The sequence below is a fragment of the Styela clava genome, chromosome 8, assembly GCF_964204865.1.
Source record: "Styela clava chromosome 8, kaStyClav1.hap1.2, whole genome shotgun sequence".
Classification (NCBI taxonomy): Eukaryota; Metazoa; Chordata; class Ascidiacea; order Stolidobranchia; family Styelidae; genus Styela; species Styela clava.
Genome location: NC_135257.1, coordinates 420,369 through 432,241, shown reverse-complemented (window position 1 = coordinate 432,241; position 11,873 = coordinate 420,369). Strand labels below are relative to the sequence as shown.

Below are 11,873 nucleotides of genomic sequence, written 5' to 3'. Positions count from 1 at the left end.
CTATTGAAACAAAACTTAGGTCTTTTCATATAAAATCATTTCATTTGGCAATTGTGTTGAATAATGTTCTATATGGATTCAGTTTAGTAGCTTCAAATCCATGTGACTTTTGTAATGTACCAGTTGAGAATGTCGATCACCTATTTTATGCATGTACTTACTCATCAGTATTCTGGGAGCAATTGAACCAGTAGATGTATTTAAAAAGTGTCATTAATTTTGCCTTCACAGAGATTGAATGTTAATTAGGATACTGTCGGATTTTTTTGGCATGATATGTAATCGTGTATTGCTTGCTGGTCGATTTAATCGTGGTAGTATATATTTACGATTTAATTTATACAAATGTAAAATTGGTAAAAATTGGCCAAAGTTTAATTTTTTTTTTAATTCATTGACACTATAGGAGAGAAAGAAAAAATGTTGACATTAAAAAAAAAGAAAAAAATACACAAACAGAAAAAAAAGAGAATTCTTGGTATATAAATTATATAATAACTGTGATATTATATGTATGTGAGTAATTGTTATTATTTTGCTTATATTAAGACTGCAATATTGTTTTATCATATAAAATCAATAAAAAATATGTACTGAATATAGTTTGAGCAATGACATTAAACAACATGATAGGCAACTCTGACGTCACTCCATAAGACTACATGCGAAAGATTGTATTTCATGATACGCTCCAATGCACATATTTTTCGTCGCCTTTCGCGACCGTTTTCCGCTTGCTTTTGCTAATCGGCGCCCTCTTTACGTTTAGTACCTGCCTTTTTGCGCCTGTAACGTAAGAAAATAATCTCTATATCTAAGAAGTTTTGCTCACTTGGAAAGCTGGAATGACATACAAGCTGTAAAGAGTAAAATGGACATCATAGACTTTTTTTTTATCAGAGAAGATTACAAACGCGATAGCGTAAAGATTTGTGTGGGACATTTTGCAGATAATGACAAAGTTCAAAGGTAGTAATTTGAATGTTTGCGCTTAAACATTGAAATTTCATTTAAAGAGGGTGTCATACAAAACAGCAAAACTGTTTTTACTTCTCTTAACGGTGCTGTGATACAATTCCATAACACAAAGTTTGCACCTATCGAACTTGCCTTAGTAGGTGAATTTTTTGGACAAATTTATTGTGAGGGATTTCGCATGTAATTCTCATTGATTGGTGGCTGTTTATAATTCCTATTAATTGTGAATTCTGATTATAACAAAGAATTTACTGGCACCTTTTTCTTGTCAATACTCCAAGCTGAGGTAATGAACAAGACAATACATTTATGTCATCTGGAAGCAAAATATGCACACTAATTAAAAGTTTGACACATTGAGATAATACATCATTACAGAAAATACAAGTTAAAGATATGTATGACCATCACATGGTAATTAAAAATAAAATTAATAGGGGCTGTGGAGTATGAAAAGTTCAAGACAAAGAAAAGAACAAAAGTTCATAGCTCATGAACTCTCAATTTTGCCTCCATTGCTTTGTGAAGGCCAATATATTCCCAGTGGCTGAATTGGTTTACCTTTATGACAGCAACGATTTTGTATTTAATATGGCAAGATTTTTTTCTATTTAATTGAAGTGATATTATTTCCCAAAGCAATGCTTGAATTGTCTAGAATAGATCAGTGGTGTCACACCTATGGGTTTTCGAGAGCCGCATTGCATGTTGGAAATTGTAAAAAGGGCCGCAAACAGTTTTTGATAATGTATACTTGAAAGATATTTTCAAGATAGTTTTAGTTTGTGACATATATTAGGATGCAACTAAACAGTTGGATTAAGTTTTATTATTTTCTTTTTTTCAAATGCAATTTCATGTTATTATTTGCATTCCACTATTATTGCAAGTTACTGTATTTATTACAAAAAATCATAAAATTCTATGTACAACCATCAAAATCATTTTTGAACAAGCTTTGGATAAGGAAAGAATAATACATACACTAAAAAAATGACTCAATCTAAATATATGAACCTAAAATTAACAAAAATACTACAATATAAACTCAATGTTTTTTAATTACATTTGTCCTGACGTTTGGCATCTTTTTTGTGTCACCAGCATACTAAGGCCAGGATGAAATAATTTTATAGTACCAACTCTAACTAACGAGGTCACATGATCATGGGTTAATCTGGATCTTTGCGAATGTTTAATTAATTCCAGTAATGCAAAAAAGTTACTTTTATCATTTCATGTATAGATCAGTAAAAAAACAAATGACAGATTTTTTCAACAAGACATTTCGCGCCACATTGCATGGCATAGGATTGCTTGAATTATTATTTATATTTAGTAACAAAAAAGTTGTATAATTATATTAATATACAAACATATGGAAATTTTCTGTTCGAAGTTGGTCTTCGAATTTGTCATATTGGCTGCTAAGCTTATTGTGTTTTTTCATTGTACTGATGGAAATATGACAAATTAAACAATGTGCTTCAGAGAATTTTGTGAAATGCAGAAATATTGCAACTCCGATTTTCTTCGAAAATGCCACCTTCTTCATGTACTTTGCGTTTAATTTAATCACTCAAGTGTTTTATTCAAGTATTCTTTTGCTAGCTTGATGTGTATTCTTAAATGGGTTAAAATGTGAACAAAAAAAATCAATTTTTTGAAACTACTTTCAGTAAATTGTTTTCTGTGTGAATATTCAATTTCACTTTAAAAAGTTTGAAAAATCTGTTACATTTAGATAAAAAAAACTTCCAAAATACTTTTACAATTATTATTAAGCGTTCGAGGCCGCACTGGAAGTTCTCTGGGGCCGCGAGTTTGGTCTAGATTGAAGTTGTCCAAAATATATACCAGTATTTTATCATGAATCATGATTATACCCTTTCCTGAATTTCTTCTACAGTACTACCAAAAGTTGATGGACCAAATATAACACAGGTGTAGTGAGTGACCCGAAATCCTCATTTTTCAAAGCTGTTTTAAGTATGCCTGGCATGTTTTGTGCTTTTTCACAAATAAGACCGCTTATGCAATCTTACGCATTGGAATTTTTAGTTATTTTCCTCAAGCCTTGCAGGATGTAGGGGCAATACACAACTCTACCGGAGGGTCGAATGCATTTGCATGCCTCCATAGGTTGTTCTTCTATTGCAAACATTTATGGAGTATTCTAATTATATTTCTTGGAATCAGACTGTCACTGATCTGTCGCCAGACTTCTGATATCTCCCCTTCTGCTACAGTTGTTCTGTGAATAAATAATAGGAAATTGAGATTAGACGAATAGTTGAAAGTTTTGCTTTATGTCGGCTTAATTTCTTGATTTATATACTTACTATTTTTGCTATTGCCGCTTGTGCTGCAGGAGTCTCACAATGCTAGACAGGTTTTTCCACAACATTCACATCTGAAGAAAGAGAGGAGATTTATTAATTTTCGTTAAGAATAAATAAAGCAGTCTATATGATTTAGAATGGAAAAGCTAATAAATTCAATATTTCATGTCTATGTAAAATATGTTTTACTGAATTTGGTATATAAACCAACTAATAAAAGTGTTTAGTCAAAAATTACAAGCATTCTTATACTTGAGAGATCAGACTATACAATATAGACCGGTATGAGTAAAATGTTAGGTGAACTTGTTAACCCTTTGATTCAATACGCAAATAAAAGTTATTGAGCAATAGTATGTTACAGCAATGAGTATATATCCTCACTGATTAAAAAATCTAACTGAAGGTGCATGAACTATTTGAAACCATAAGGGGTAAGTAAGTATGCAATTTCGGCAAATGGACAACTACGTACCGTACTGAATTAATAACTTCGTAGTATTTGACAAAAGCTGGCTTTCCCACATGTACTAAACAGTGCGATGCCCGGGTGTGATATACAACAATAGTATTTACCTTACCTTTTTCCAATTTCTTTCTACCTCAACTTTATAAAATATCATTAAAATCGACAACAACTGTCAAAGCAGGCACGAACACCATTCGTGCTATTCCTTGAAAGCAGCACACATCCGCTCGTTTTCGTCTCGTCAAGTATGTGCATTGGAGCGTGCTATCGGATACGATCTTCGGCCAAAAATGGCGGAGTTGCGCATCATGTTGTTTAATGTCATTGGTTTGAGCACGCTTTTATCGTCTTTGTTTCTTTATGTTACTCTGTTCTCTCGTTACCCTTGAGTAGGGCTGAACAATATTCTTTCAACACAATTTTGTGCTTCGTGCAATCTTATCCTCATCCGTAGCCGATAGAGAATGACAAGCAAGTGAAAACGAGAGAGAGAGAGAGTTTATTCGTTTTGCTCACCAAAAAACATATAGGCTACACGATAAAACAAATTTAATAGAAAGCAAAATAGGGTGTCAACGACACGACCATGCGGTCATCGGTGTTAGTTACCACCCAATATTATTATCAATAAACATGAATAAAAAAAACGCTTCAGATATGGTTCGAATATTTCAGGTGTACCTAAAAAAAAACATTGAATTTCCATGAGAATAAAAAAAAATGAGTTACATATACAAATACCGTGTTTCCTTGAAAATGAGACTGGGTCATATTTCAAATTTCTTCCGAAAAATAACACTAGGGCCCACTTCTGGGGGATGTCTTATATTTTATGTCTTATATATAATTTAGCTTAAGCTGGAAGTGCATAGACCAGGGGTCGGCAAACTGCGGCCCGCGGGCCAAATGCGGCACTAATTTGTTGCGGCCCTCGAACGACCCGACATTTAAGACATAAAACAAAAATTGATCCGAAAATTATTATTGTCTTTACACGGATTTATGTGGTAACAAGTGCTGCTGTACGCGCTTGTTCTGTAATAAGTTGTATGTAGCGTTGGTTGTATGTAGTTTGAGGTCATTTTGATTTTTTTTTTAAACTTAAAAAATGCCTGAGAAACTGAGGGAAGTTCGCAACGAGGGTCGGACATTCCAAAGTGCTTGGACGGAAAATATTTTTCTTACTTGCGCAGTAAGTACCGCAGATATTGAAAGATTCAATGTTAAACTCGTTACGAAACGTGTCATCGAAAATTGACTCCGAAACCCGGGACTGCGCCACAACTCATCTGTGCGGCAGTACAAAACGTGTAATCTACACGTTCGGAAGCTCATATTGCTGTTGATCGTTCATTCATGTGTTTTCCTTGCATAGGGATTCTGCCTATTTGTGCTTTCTGGATTTTTGAAAAAAAAAACTATCACAATGATCGAAACCTCGTCGTGGTGTGTTGGCTTGTTACCAATATCGACCGGCAGTCGAAATACTTTTTACAGGTTGCTTCCACAATATAATATAATCCTCATATTACAAATAAAATACCCAACCCTTTTCAAAAGGCCAACATCTTATTCCAGTCATGCGGTGTTTATGACCAATTGTTGTCTGAGATGTCCGCAGTGAATTCAATCCAAATAAAACTCTGCCGGAGCTTTTTTTTTATTAGCGAGGTTTGAAAAAAATACAAAACAGAATTCAACAGAGACCAGATATGTTTTAGTTAGAGGAAGTTGTAAGTTCGAAAATTGGTATTATTTACTATCAAGGGGGATTTCCCTAAAGTGAAACTACAAATAGAAAGTTTCAGATGTCAACACATGTTGCAATCGACTCTCGCTGGACAAGTCTAATCTTGCCTCGCTATCACATAACTCGCTGCCACCAAAGTTACTCTAGCCCACAATTTCCCAGCCCACAATTACTTGGAGATCAGAGGGTTAATCATGCATATATTTACAGCGATTAAAGGACTCTATCCAACTATAATAAACTTATGCGCGGCAAGTCTTGAGAAAGTAGTGTCTGAATAATATTTACTTTAATTGCTCATTTAAGATTGCAAGTGTTTCAATGCATTATTGTTTTACATGATCTGTATTTGAATATCTTTATTTAAATTCAGAAAACCGCAACATACGCAACATTTGGATCATTACGCAACACATCATTACGCTACATTCGCATCACTACCTTTCCTACACCTCTTTAACCTCATTCTACATTGTGAACTGTTTTACTGGATTTATTTCAATATATCAAATTTCATTGAACAACATCATTCTTTTGATATTTGTGGCAATGGAGGACACACTGAGAGTTGCGCGTTTTCGAATAGTTTTCCAAGAATCAAAGAACAGCCAGATATTTCAGTCACCCCCTTATGCGACACCTGTATTTGCCAGGATACATAGAAAAGGTGTTGCAGAAGTTACACAAGTTCAAAAGCTATGAAGTTGTTTTTTGAGATCCCTGGTTGAAAATGATGATGCTTTATACCATGTACGCACGAAAAAAGCTTTTTTTGAATGCTTAGGACAACATCGAACCAACAGAACATAATATATATATATCATTTGTTTGATATCACGTGTATATTGTCTCATTGATTCTTCCTAAGACCGATTTTCAATGTAAGGTTTCTGAAATATTGACTAAGAAGAACATCTGTCGCCAATGTATTGAACTGAATCTTATTTGGATTTTTACTAATAATAAGTTCCTGCAATACGAAACACTGAATCATAAATCAATCTGTCAGTGCTATTAGGAGTAGCCAGGTGTAATACAAGTACACAACGTAGCAGAACATAACACGTAGGCTACATATGAATTTTGGTCACGATGAAATCGACCGGAGTGCTTTTGAATAGAGAAAAATATAGGAATGTTACTTTGGTAGCAAAGGATTGCCAAGATCGATGAAGAATATCTTGGAGGAAAATTGTTACTGAAATTTGTTTTAACAAGGGAAGTATTCCAGGTGCCTGGGAACGCACTATTGTAATTGCGATTCTTATATCAAAAAACAAAAGGACCAGCCGTAGTCTTATAGGCCTATATATATCTTTAACCAGCAATTAATGTAGGTTTGTATGGTTTTGGAAAGATTGACAGGAGCTCCAGAAGCATGTGCACCAAGATGGCGCTCAACCTGAACATAGTATGTGTATCAGGTTAAGCTTCAGGTTGTGCGCCATCTTGGTGCACATAGTTCCGGAGCGCCGAATAACAGTTCCCCGACTGAAGTGGTATATCGAAAAAAAAATGAAATATATATTACGTAGGGAACAAAGTGGCTTTAGATGGATGTCCACGACTGATGCATAGGCTACATATATATCTAAAATTCCACGTGACATATATATATATATATTGCGCTCCCGAAGTATGTGCAACAAGTTGGCGCACAACCTGAATCCTAACCTGGTACACATACTATGTTCAGGTTGTGCGCTATCTTGGTGCACATACTTCTGGAGGTCCATATATACGAGTATATATATATACGTATATATATATATATATATATGATCAGTTCGTGTTATTTTTGTAGACTTTGGAAAAGCTTTTGACATGGTGTGGCAAAGAGGCGTGATATACAAACTGTACAACATTGTCTGTACAGATTTAGCTTTTCGTTGTATCTTTCCTGTCGTATCGTTCATTTCAGGTAAGGATAAGCAGTACTCTTTCGAGTAAAATCTCATTGGAAAACGGAATTCCCCAAGGGAGCGTAATTAGTTCACTGCTATTTAATATAAGGATCAACGATATATATGCCTAGTACTATTCCATCAGATGATGACGATGTTGGGTTGTTCTCCGACGATAGCGCTCGATGACATATTGGACACAAAATTAAATATTCAATCGTTTCCTCACGAAACCCTTTGGCTCTATTTAGTCCTGGTGCAATCACTGGGGTTAAAAATCTCTGCCGCAAAATTAATAGTAGTACACTTCACACACAAAAAAATACCACCAAAACAACTACACATAAACAGAGTAATACTCCCAGTTAGGAATGAAGTGAAATACCTTAGGGTCTGTTTAGATAAGTGTTTAAATTACAATAACATATCGAATATATGTTGTAAAAAAATGCAGCAAACATATTAATCTCCTTCGTTTGCTCTTTGAAACTGTAGCGAGTACATAAGGAAAGTTACTGTGTGCAATTTACAATATACGAACATTTGGCATTACAATAAAAGTTGTACAAGTTATTGATCTCTGCGATAAGAACGCTCAGATAGGGTAAATTCTTTCCCTCTATTGAACTAGCTTGGGAGCTAGCAGATCACCACTTTTATCACTTTTATCAAGTAGGCCTACTACATTCTCAGTTCCCATAGTTTTGCTTCACATTTTGGTGAGAATTTGTGAATGCAAGATCATGCTTACTTACTCAAGCCAGGAGTGAAGCAGACTCATCTCCTACAGGCGACGACAGAAATGCCAACAGGTACTGAAAACATATAAAATTATGGCGATACATTGCGCGCCAGCAGAGTTTCACCAGATCCAGCCCGCGAAGTAAAATAATCCGGCCCGCGACGCATCACTGAATTATAGCGACAAAACGGCTGTTTTCACGATTGTATTCTTTATGTAACAGAATTTACTAAATTATTATTATACCATAACAATATAGTGAACAGATACTCGTTTAATGAGCTTAAAATTTAATTACTGAACATGCAAAAACATTTACATCACTGTTTGGAAGTACATATGTGTGCGAACCATTATTTTCGAAAATGAACATTACAAAGAACAAGCTGAGAACTCGGATAAATGATGTCCATTTAGAAAATGTTTAAATCTCGACTTCATCCAGCATGCCGCCTGATATCGAAAAGCTTTAAAGCGTGATGCAACAAAAAGTGTCACATTGAATGTCCTTTGTAATTTTCTTTTCTTTTAGTGAGACGACTAAGTTGAGTCTTGAAAACCGATCTGTGTGGAAAACTTGTGATTCATCGGCCATCTGCTCGGTTTTTAACTTTCTAAAAATATGTGCGGCCCGCCAAGACTTGCAAACCTTATTTTGGCCAGTGAGCGAAAAAAGGTTGCCGACTCTGTTGTAAATCCTGTCTTTTCGATGGTTAGAGTCTGAATTATATTATGTTGGTTACAAAATATCGTGTTCTAAAAATACGTGCGGCCCAAAAGACTTGCATCCCTTAATTTTGGCCCGCGAGCGACAAAAGGTTGCCGACTCCTCCTTTAAAGAATAAGTTGTAATTCAATCGAGATTAATAGGTCAATGGATCAACTCGCACATGGCATGTAAAAGGCATAGTCATTGACTGCTGCCTGAATCACACCGCACGCGTTGACCATCTTCGATCATATTGATTCGATAGATATATTTTACAATGCATTGTTATTATGAATGATTCAGTGTACAGTATTAGTTGTATATTTGGTTGATTCTGCATGAATATTTTGCTATAGAGGACTTGCACGGGTCACGTGACTTTGTTACTGGACGGCAATAAAACAAAAACGTCCATTTGGCTCCTGTCAGTTGCAAGTCGGGTTATACGTTTCCGTTTTGTTTGGCTGTCGAAAATAGTTATTTCGTATTGTTCCGTTGGCTGTACGTATAGTATAGACAACGAAATGAATCTTCAGTTATATTCCACTGATTTCAAAAGATCCGGAACGTCGCGCAATGTGGATATCATCTATTGCCTATTGCAGTATTGGCAGAACTGCTTGGTGTCAAGTCCAGAAGCCATCTTATTGTGTTTCACTGTCTGCGGACAGCACTTCGTTGATGGTGAGTAATAATGTGGTGATAGTGTGCCGTTATCAATTTCTTTAAATATTCACAAGCTCCCTCATTTCAATGGAAAGCAGATGACAAACAACTGTTATTAATAGGCCTATGCGTGGGCCTACTTGCAGTTGCAGACTTGACTTGTGTAAGACAGTAAGGAATTAATAATCAATTGCTATAAGGTATTGTTTCCCTAATTAGCAGGTAATCTATTACTAAGTGCGAAAAGTTGAATAGATAACTAAAGTTTAACACCAGTGGTCATGCAAAAAATAACCAGAATTTAATTGAATTCGCCATCTAAGAATACGCTCGCCACCGCATCTCTGATCACCCTGGTAGTTTCACAGGTTTCAATCCCAGGCGGGGAATCCGGGGATAGTTATGTGCGAGAGGATTGCAGCTCTACTCCCACCGAGGGTGGTTCACATGACCGCTGATCGGTTACGACCATTCCCCACCATCCAAGTTCATGCTTCTGAAAACAAATAACTGGCTCCCCCCAGATAAATCCTATCCTAATGGTGCTTGTACAACTGATCCGAAATGTCTTTTTATTGTCATTGGTAAAAAAGATATGCTACCCGGAATCAAATCCATTTACGACTAGTGGCTGTGGTAGGATATGGACATAAATTTCACACTCCTTGATCGTTAGATTTTATGAAAACTCTATCTGTATCTATTATCTTACAGATATGGGTGCGACCATGGAATAGATGGATGGCAAAGTATAAGTTGCAACAAGACCACAGAGGCACAAGACCTCAGCTTGCGTGACTTGATAATACATCCTCAGTATCCATTTATTGATGCTTATCGTAATGACAAAGTAACTTGTGATTACTGTGGATTAGTGGAGATAAAGTGTCCATTGTGCTTTAACGAAAGCAACTCGGTGGGTCTGGTAGTGAAAGTTTCAGTCTAAAGTTGGACACCGATACTACAACCAGATACAGTTGCCAATGAAACTTAGCGAGGCGTAATATTGCGATTTTGTGATCTGAAAGAAAATTCTGATGGGTAGCCGGCTAGCCGCAACCTTTTGTTTCAAAGAATATTATGAGATATGACATAGGAGTCTAAACTTTTATTTGAGAGGGGTGTAACCCAAGCTAATTTGCAAATGGTATTCATGGTACCAAATGTATCACACACTTTACAGTAATTATAAATTATATTTGAAAAATAAAACACATCAAAAATGTATTTTTAAAAAACAATTGGTTTTATCTCAGATACTAGGTTGATATTGAGATTGACCATTTCAATGCTAAATTTTCGTTAGTCAAAAGGCACACTTGATTCGCAAAGATTTGTGAATGCGCACAGTACACCAATTTGTCTAATGTTTTGATTCCATAGGCAGGAGGTTGTGGATCGGTGCTGCTCAGGATGGGATATTTTTGCCTATAAATGCATATTACGTGTTTCACATGAATCCATCGTGCTCAGATTTGACTGTTTTCAAGGTCTGAAGGCTCCAACAGCCTAATTTTATCGGTACACAAGAGAATTTTCAGTGTGGCATGCATGGGTCAGTTGGAGTCACTGACCTCAAGATATCTATAAGCAAGGATAAGATAACCTGGAAGTAACATTCCATAATTTAGAGTAAAAGATGTATCTGCCTCCACAGCCCTTTTTAATGGAAGATATGATGCCTCGGGGGTAATTTTTATCAAATACTTTACAGTATTATGGTTCTAGTGAAAAGGGGTGTAGGCGGCTTCTTTTAAAGTGTGGAAGGTCTAGTCGAAAGACACATTAAATGTTTATGCTAACAACTGCAAAGTAATATTGCAACGCATAACAAGTTAACAGAATTTGTTGAAATGGTCCTGCATTTTGCCTTTCTTCAAAATCCCCCTTTTTCTAACTATTCTTTTCCTCTCTGGAGATGGCGAAAATTCAAATATCGATGGGACATATAAGCAGCTGATAATGGGTTATCTTCCCTTTTTCCTGAAAATAAATTAAACACTAATCATCATTTGACAGTGCCAAGTTTGTGTATCAGATCAGTAATAAATTACCTGCTAACTAATAAAACAATCAGACAACACCTTCTGACCATTAATGAAGATTTCTTTCAATTTAAAACGCAACTATGCCTACCAATGTGGGTAGTTTTTAGGATTTATCTGTGGTTGGGGACAAATTGCAAGGTGCAACATCGTACGATTACCATTCTATGTCGAGATTAGTTAGCCAGTTATTTGTTTTGGAAGCATGGACTTGATGGTGGGGGATGTCGTAATCGACCAGCGGTCGTGTGAACCACCCTCAGTGGGA

At 35.8% G+C, this 11,873-nt stretch overlaps 2 long non-coding RNA genes across 2 annotated transcripts; one reads left to right on the top strand and one right to left on the bottom strand.

Moving 5' to 3' along the window:
- Positions 1-2,012: 2,012 nt before the first annotated feature.
- On the bottom strand, positions 2,013-4,073 carry LOC144425909 (uncharacterized). The gene is made up of 3 exons (XR_013477722.1): positions 3,902-4,073; positions 3,321-3,391; positions 2,013-3,232 (listed from the first exon to the last, which is right to left on the bottom strand). It is a non-coding gene; the product is annotated as an uncharacterized LOC144425909 (long non-coding RNA).
- A 5,178-nt stretch (positions 4,074-9,251) lies between these two features.
- LOC144425623 (uncharacterized) lies at positions 9,252-10,666 on the top strand. The gene is made up of 2 exons (XR_013477556.1): positions 9,252-9,578; positions 10,275-10,666. It is a non-coding gene; the product is annotated as an uncharacterized LOC144425623 (long non-coding RNA).
- The last annotated feature ends 1,207 nt before the right edge of the window (positions 10,667-11,873 follow it).